This window comes from Malus domestica, chromosome 09 (genome assembly GCF_042453785.1).
Source record: "Malus domestica chromosome 09, GDT2T_hap1".
Classification (NCBI taxonomy): Eukaryota; Viridiplantae; Streptophyta; class Magnoliopsida; order Rosales; family Rosaceae; genus Malus; species Malus domestica.
The window spans coordinates 18,864,540-18,872,910 of NC_091669.1; the positions used below are offsets into that span (position 1 = coordinate 18,864,540).

The 8,371-nt window shown below is 38.1% G+C and overlaps 1 long non-coding RNA gene across 1 annotated transcript; it reads right to left on the reverse strand.

Moving 5' to 3' along the window:
* Positions 1-226: 226 nt before the first annotated feature.
* LOC108174148 (uncharacterized) lies at positions 227-3,266 on the reverse strand. The gene is made up of 4 exons (XR_001790910.3): positions 2,964-3,266; positions 2,803-2,880; positions 2,646-2,697; positions 227-531 (listed from the first exon to the last, which is right to left on the reverse strand). It is a non-coding gene; the product is annotated as an uncharacterized lncRNA (long non-coding RNA).
* Between the last annotated feature and the right edge of the window lie 5,105 nt (positions 3,267-8,371).

Below are 8,371 nucleotides of genomic sequence, written 5' to 3' on the forward strand. Positions count from 1 at the left end.
TAAAATAATCTACTCAAACTCTTTCTCTCTCTTGTCCCTTCCACTTCCTCTGGGTTGTCTTGGTTTTTCCAATGAGAGAATTTTTGACACACCCCGACCCTAATAACGCAATTTACGAGGCTATAATGTATTGGCCGACACTAAATTGACCACATGACACCATCGAGAGATGACGTTACAAGCTAACTTAATGACAAAGCCATAAGATTTTTGTGATGTGTAAGAATTTGAACTAAAGATGTTCATTAATAATAAATTCCAAAGCTGTTACAAGAAATCACCTATCATCCTCCCCACTTGGGGACACAAATTCTCTTGGATTTTATCCTGTTATTATCACATCACATCACATCATAGTAGCTAGAAGTTTCACAACAAAGTGTGCTATGCATAATCAAAAGTACAATTATGCCATTATTACAATATAGATAAAACTGCAGTAAATGAACCATCACCCAAAGCCCAGAGGATGAAAGCTTAACTGCCAAGCCTACTCGTCACCACCGGTGTTCTCTTTACTCTCGTTACGCCCTAAAGGGGTCGATAAAACAAAATGTGAGTGGACCAGTTTTATCACAGTTGTAAAATCATTGTTCAACATAATAATCCTTGTTTAGAAAATACATATAGCAAAAACTATATAATAATATTTACAATCATAATAATAAAATCTCATTAATTACTACAATTGAAAACATTCGATCCAAGTTCAAAAATCATACCTTAACTCAATCAACCATGCTAGCGTCCACTAGCACAAGTAGGGGTGGGCGCGATTCGGTTTGGTGCGGTTTTGAGTGAAACCAAAACCAAAATTGTAAGTTTTTGCGGTTTGGTTCGATTTGGTTTTAAACGGTTTTGGTTTGGTTTCATTGTTTGAATAAACTATTATGGTTACCTAGTTGTATCTCATTTCATCCAATTCAATAAAAACGTTTTGGTTTTTAAACTTTTGACATTAAAAACATGTCCTTAGATAGCCCAAATATAGGATTATTTATTATAGTCAGCAACCAAGATGCAATACACATTCAATCTTAAGTTCAAGAGAGTTCACATCATGATGCAGGGGTTCAAATCAACATGCAGCCCTAAGTAATGCGAACATCTCCTTAATCAAGGGGGCTGATTCAATTTGTGTAGGTGTGTGTAATTGTGTATACTGGGCGGAAACCTATTTAGTATATACCCATTATTCGCATGTTATATAAAAATTGGAAGAAAATGAAATTTCAAGGCATGGCCATTCTAGTAAGCAACAAGCCTAATTAATACTTAATCTGTTAAATTTAATACTTAAATCTAATAAGAACTGGATTATATCGACTAATCTAGGAGCAAATATGTCATTTTGTCTTCTTCTTTTTTTTTTTTTTGCAGAACTTGTGAACTTGAATCATATTCAATTTTACTCTGATTTATCAAGTTTATACGTACAATCAACAACATTCTGACATTCTGATGTTCATGAATGAAGAAAATTCGAAGACTAACCAACGAAAAACCAAATCCCCTTTTGATTCAAAACCCAACCCTGAACTCTAGAGGTTAGGAGCTGGAATGAAAGGGAGGCCGAGAGAGATAGTTAGAAGCTCAGATGAATAAAGTTGAACAGTACAAACTAGAAGAAAGAAAAGATAGAGATTATGTAGAAATATTATGATGAGGTTGAGTCCATAGTAAATGTATGGACTCAATGAAATAACGAATTAAAATTTAACATTTAATAAAGTTGTGCGGTTTTGGTTTTGGTGTTGTTTTCAAAAGCCAAAACTGAAACCAAACTGTTTCCTACTTTGCGGTTCAATTTCAAAATCAAAACCGTTTCAAAACCGCAAAACCAAACCGTTCAGTGCTGTTCGATTTGGTTTGTGTTTCGGTTCCAAGTGCCCACCCCTAAGCACAAGTATAGCAAGCAGGAAATACTAGCGTCAACTAGCTATACTCAATACTAGTAATAATCAACAACCCTAGCATCTACTAGGATAAAGATCACATGCAAGTAATCTATGGCTGAAGATAGCTCTACAAAATATCACATGATGACCATGTGGTGAAAATAAATCACCAACAATCTAATGATATTGTCAAATATCATCACATGCCTCATCAGAGACCAACATAATAATATGCATCTGCATATCAAGCATGTATAAACATATCTATATATAGCATAAAGCGTTTTGGTTTTCGAAGAGGTCCACTCACAAGTAAGCAAAGTGTCCCTCACAAATATGCTCATTGCATGTATCCTTTCAATTCTCTAATAACCTTGTGATAGTCAACATAAGCTAAGTCAAGCTTAAATCATCAACTTATGGGACATTGCCCAAAATTACCATTTAGGTAATGAATTTGCACAAACAAAGGGCACCACGTGATTTAGAACACCACAAAACCTAGGGTTAGGTCTCGAGTCTGTCACATGTCGCCGTGCTAATGTCACACGTCGAGAAACATGCGCCGCCGTGGCCACCGTCACCAGCGAACACGTCGTCGTACTTGCCGTCACGGTTTGGCAAGTAGACATCACACTTGTCGAAGTCGAAGCCATGAGCTGGTGCGGTGAGGGTTTAAATAGGATAACGGAATATACCAGCAATGTTAGAAGATTTCATTAAAGTTAACAGAATCTCAGTCCCTACCGTCAAAGTTAACGATGATCGTCACTGGTCACCATCATCGGTCGTCGGAAGCCTACAGGAAAAACCCAAAACACGATCAAGGTTCTCCCGAGCTTGATTTCATCGATTTCTCACTCCAAAACCAACTTAAAACATGAATTAAGGCCTAGGAAATTACCCAAACCCAAATTTGGACCACTGGAGCTTGAATCTGTCTCGAATTCGAAGGAAGTTGGTTGAAGTCCATTGCCGGATTCTAAAAATAGGAAAAAAAAGATGCATGCATGTCAACTCAGTGATTCTCAACCAAAATCCACATGCAACAAGGTATTTAATTACCTGAGTTTGATTCCAAAAGGGTTCGTGCACCAACAATCACGAACTCGCCGAAGTTCATTCATTCACACTTGCCAGGAACTGGAAAATAGAGATTGAGGTGCATGCAAAAGTTATGACTCAAATAAGTAGTTCAAAACCTCATCCCAATTATCACATAGACAAAAGGGAAGAGATTTGATGTACTAGAACACCCACCAACTTTGAACTCGACGGCATTTTGCCGGACTTCGTCGTCAGAGTTGGGTTTATGCTCTTTAGAGAATTAATTACGCAGTTTAAAGTGATATTAGAGTCCACGTTAAAAATGCGTATGAAAGATAAGTAGGAAAAGGTAAACGAAAAAATGTAGCTAGCATTTCTCATCAATATCGACGACCTTAATTAATATGGTGTGAGCGGAGAATAATTTCATGTCAATTCAACTCCAAAATTCTAAATTTTCACACAGGAAGGAACATAGAAATATCGATAAATATTTAATAAAAAAAACATGTCCATGATCCATTAAAATCAAACAAAAACGTCCTAGGATTAATATTCAATGACTATTCGATCTTCCTCAATTATGTCAAATTAAGTATTATATTTTGGCGGCTAACTTTCTTTGATATTTTTATGGAAGATTCCCAAATGTCGCGACACTGATTGAATTGGATGATTGTCAAGACTTGACTCCAAACTTTTATTTGGAAGTTGCAAAATTTAAAATGTTGTCTGCACTAGATGACCAGAAACGACAATATATGAGCTTGTGATTGTAACAAAGGTTATATATCTATATGTAACTGTTTGGGTGTTATATATCTATATGTAACTGTTTGGGTTAATATTTGAACATTGGGCTTGAATGAGGGAAAGCCTAAAGATGCCAATTAAAAGAGGACTTGCTCGAAGCCCAACATCAAACCCAGAAGCAAATTGAGGCTTTCTCAGCTAAGAGACACAGGCCACGTGTCTATAATTGAAGTGACAAGTGATGGAGACTAACTTACTACCAGCTAAAAAACACTTTCCAATGGCATTTCTAATAAAAAGCTGATGACTCACTACCCTCCAAGTACTTTCGAGTAAGAACAAAAGCTACAGCATTTGGGCTACATTGCCTATAAAAGTAAGAAGAGACAACGGGGAAAAACACACTAAATCAATCAAACAAACAAACATACAAACTCTGCTCTCAAACCAAATTTGCATCTAAAAGCTAAAATCAACCCAGATTCAATCTTTTTTAGCGATAGTTCTCTGAAAAGTTATCTCCCTCAATGGTGTAGTATCCATTCCCTTGTGTAAACTTGTTTACCATCCATCCCTTTTTAGTAAATAACCCTGTAAACATAAAGAAAAGTGACTGCAAGAAGTTCAACCTTGCCAGACAAGGTGAAATCTTGCTCGAAGCTCTTTGTTTGTTTTCTAAATTAGTATATCTATTGCTTAATGTATTCTCCGGCATGTATTCAAGTCATTTCACTTGTTTTTCTATTTTAAAGAGTCTCATTTGCATCTGGATCCAGTTAGTTTAATGAATATGTTTTCATTAAAGGCAATCTAAGACCAAACAAATGACTTAAGGGGCTCTGGACTCCCTTCATTCGAACATACAAGACCATGAACTAAAAAGCCCTTGTTTAGAAGTCAAGAAAAAGAACTTAATGTGGAGTTAACCCATCTACGACAATCCTTTGAAAACAAGAAGTTTGAAGTAACTTAGGGCGCAAGTAGTCAACTTAAAACACACTTGTTCTTCATCTGCTATACTGAGATAGCAGTGGCACGCCTAGCACTAGTTAGTTTTGATTGCGAGCCTCAAAACCTACACCTAAGGCCCCACAAAGGCACATTTCAGAACTAACTTTGTTCTCTTCTTGTAGCACATCAACAAGTAAGAGCTCGACTACACATCTAAAGTGCCAATCCCTTGGGGAGCTGTGTTGAGGTTTGAGGAGCCTTCTCCAGAAAAATCTTTGCCCGAACATAGTTTTGGCATGCTCGTTGGAGATCACCTATTATTCAATACTTGAAAAATCCTTCTTTCCCCACAAGTAAAAAGAATAGACAGCAAGCAACTATGTTTGGTAGGAGGAAAATCTGTTAAGAAAAACTCTAGATGGACTTCTGTTAAAATGCTTAGGCCAGGAAGAATCAATGAGAGTAATGGCTGAAGTACATGAAGGAATCTATGGAGCACATCAAGCTAAAGCTAAGATGAGATGGTTACTTAGGAGATATGGCTACTTTTGGCCCAACATAGAAAAAGACTACAAGGCCTATGCCTGAGGGTGTGAGGAATGTCAAAGGCATGGACCTCTCCAACATGTGCCCTCAGTGCCCTTGAACCCTGTGGTCAAACCTTGGCCCTTCAGAGGATGGGCAATGGAGTTCATCGAGCAGATCTGCCTAGTTTCTAGCAAATGACACACATTCATAATTGTGGCAACGGATTACTTCACCAAATGGGTAGAAGCTTCAGCTGTCAAGACGATAACCTCAATTGCAGTCAACAAGTTCATTGAAACCAAGATCTTACATAGATTTGGGGTGCCCGAGATAAATGTTATAAACTGCGGGCCATCTTTTATTTCAAAGGAAGTAGAAGAGTTTGCAAGTAAGTTCAAGATAAAGATGATCCAGTCTAGTCCTTACTACCCACATTTAAATGGTCAAGCAGAAGACTACAACAAGGTCTTGGTGAATATTATTAAGAGAATGGTGGTGAATAGTCCTGAGAAATGGCATGAAAAGTTAGGAGACACTTTGTGGGTGTACAAAACCTCCAAAAGGGCAATAACTGGAACTACTCCTTACGCACTAACCTTCGGGCAAGATGTTATACTCCCTATGAAGATAAATGTGAGTTCTGTTAGGATTCAAAACCAGTTTAGGCTGTATAATGAAGAATACATTCAAGCTATGTGTCAATGAGTTAAAGATCTAGATGTAGCCTGAATTGAAGCTTTAAATAAAATTCAATAAGGGAAGAGATTTATTGCCTAAGCATACAATAAGAAGGTGAAGTTAAAGACCTTCAGGGAAGGAGAATTAGTGTGGAAGACAACTCTACCCTTAGGAGCTCAAGCTAGAGGCTTGGGGAAGTGGAGACCTACTTGGGAAGGTCATTTCATTTTCAATCAAATGCTAGATAAGGGAGGACATTACTTGGCAGATTTGGAAGGGAACTTGCAAAGGCACCCAGTTAATGCTAAGTTTTTAAAGAGATACCATCTAACTTTATGGGATGCAAGAGATTGTTATATCGAGGAAATCTAAGCAAGTCAAGAAGGGTTGAAGTTAGATTACTACAGTTAAAATTCAAAGGGAAATAAGACAAGATAAAGATGAAGAATAAACTTATTTCATTCCATATAAAGATTACAATGGCCCTAGCCTAACAGATTTACATCTTCACCCAAAGTGATTATTCTGGAGTGGTAAGTTTGCATAATTGTAATGATTCTGCTAGGCTTGGCCAAAACTGTGTTGTTGTTGGCAAGCTGAGATTCAGCATCCTCCATCTCCAAATTTGCTTTCTTCTCTTCCTCAATTTGTTGATGAAGTTTACTGAGTAGAGTAGTCTGTTCAGCTTTCAGCACAGCAAGTTGCTCCTCTAGCTTCTGGATCTTAAAAGTCACCATTTTAATCTTTTCCTCTGTAGCTGAACCTTCATCCACCAATTGCTAAATATGAGCTGAAGTACTTGTTTGTTTCATCTTGAATCACCTAACTCGGTTGGCTGGCCTCTCAACCCGCTAATGATGATCCCTCAAAGCCCTCAAGTTCTCGAAGTAAGATTGGAAAGACTCATACTGGACTTTAGATAATTGATCAGCCTTAAACAGATCAGTGATGGCCTTCTCTACGTCATGGAGAGCCTTAAGGCTAAAGGAAGTTGAGAAATACCTCCTAGACCACTCTTGAAAAATTCGACGTTGATCTTGAAAGCCTTGGGGCTCAGAGGGATGCCTTGAAGATCTTAGTCTTGTCTTAAGTTGCCTAAAGTCTTTGAAAAGCTCGCACAAATATGTTGTGGTGGAGATAGGCGCAGAGGAAGAAGGCAATGATCTAGCTCCTTCGGAAGGTGCAATTGTGGAAACAGTCTCAGCAGATGGAGAAGCTCGAAGGGTAGGAGCAGCGATGGTCTTAGTCTTCTTCTTAGGCCTAGGAATAGGCATCCCTGAGACCTCAGAAGCTAGAAGAGGTTAGGAAGTTCTGTCTTATGCACCAGAGGAGGTGAAGAATTGCCAGAGTCCTCTCCAGGGCCCTGTTGCAAACCAAGAAAAACAAAGTTAAGAAAAGACTACATTTTAAAAAGAAAGAAGACAAGATTAGAGAAGATAATATACCTGAGTGGAGCTTGGAGCCTTGGAATGAGGTGGAAGAGAAGTTGTTTCCCTTAATAGCTGGGGGGGATCAGTCTCACTTATTGAAGAATGAGGAAATGTGCCCAAACCCTCACCAAAGGCCTATAAATATCAAGGATAAAGGGAAAATGTCAGTAACTAAGTTATGGAGAAAAGAAAATAGAGGTAAAGTTACTTCTATACCTGAACATAATCTTGAATGGGAGAATGAAGCTCTTCTATAGTTGTTGCTGTTTGAGGAGAAGCTCATGGGCTAGTTACCTCTGAGACCACAGGGATCTCAAGAACTATAGGCTCCTCAAATCCAGATGTTGCTGGTATATAAGACTCTTGTGCTAGGGAAGACTAGGAAAAAAGAGAAAATAAGTATAAAATGATGGGGACTTTAAGCATAAAAGTGTTAAGGGAAAATGCTCACCAAGTTACTGTTGTCTTCCACAAAATGCAGCATTTCCCCAGTTGTTGGGTCAAACTAAGTTGTAGGAACCACCACCAAAGGATGAGAAGTTGAAGGAATAGAAGTATAACTTTGCTCGACTAAGGGTGCAGATGCTTCAACCTTAGCCTACAAAAATGAAAGTCAGGTATTAAAGCTCTAAAAGTGATAAAAATACAAGGTTAAAAGAGTGAAGAAGAGATATACTTTGAAGATCTAGCCGAATGAGGAGAAACATGTGTCGTTCGGGCTGGAGGTGAAGAAGCCTTAGGCAAATAGATCATTTCTTCCCTTATGGCCTATTTCAGGCAGTCGAGCAGAGAATTAATAAAAAATAAGAGAAGGGAAAACTTCAAATGAGTGACTTAAGACACAAGTCATACCTCCAGTTCTTCAAGAGTGGCATCAAAAAGATCCTTGGCTTTCTGATATATTTCTGCACCCAATGGATCTTCCCTTAGCATAAAATTAGGCTTCTTGGTTGCTTGAGGCCCTGGTTTTGAAAAAAAAATAGAGTTTTTAGCCCGTAATATAAAAGTACAATTAGGAAAGGAATGTTGGAGCAAGATTCACTTACTGGAAGCCTTCTGTTTCTTCCTGCCATCTTCAACTGGAGG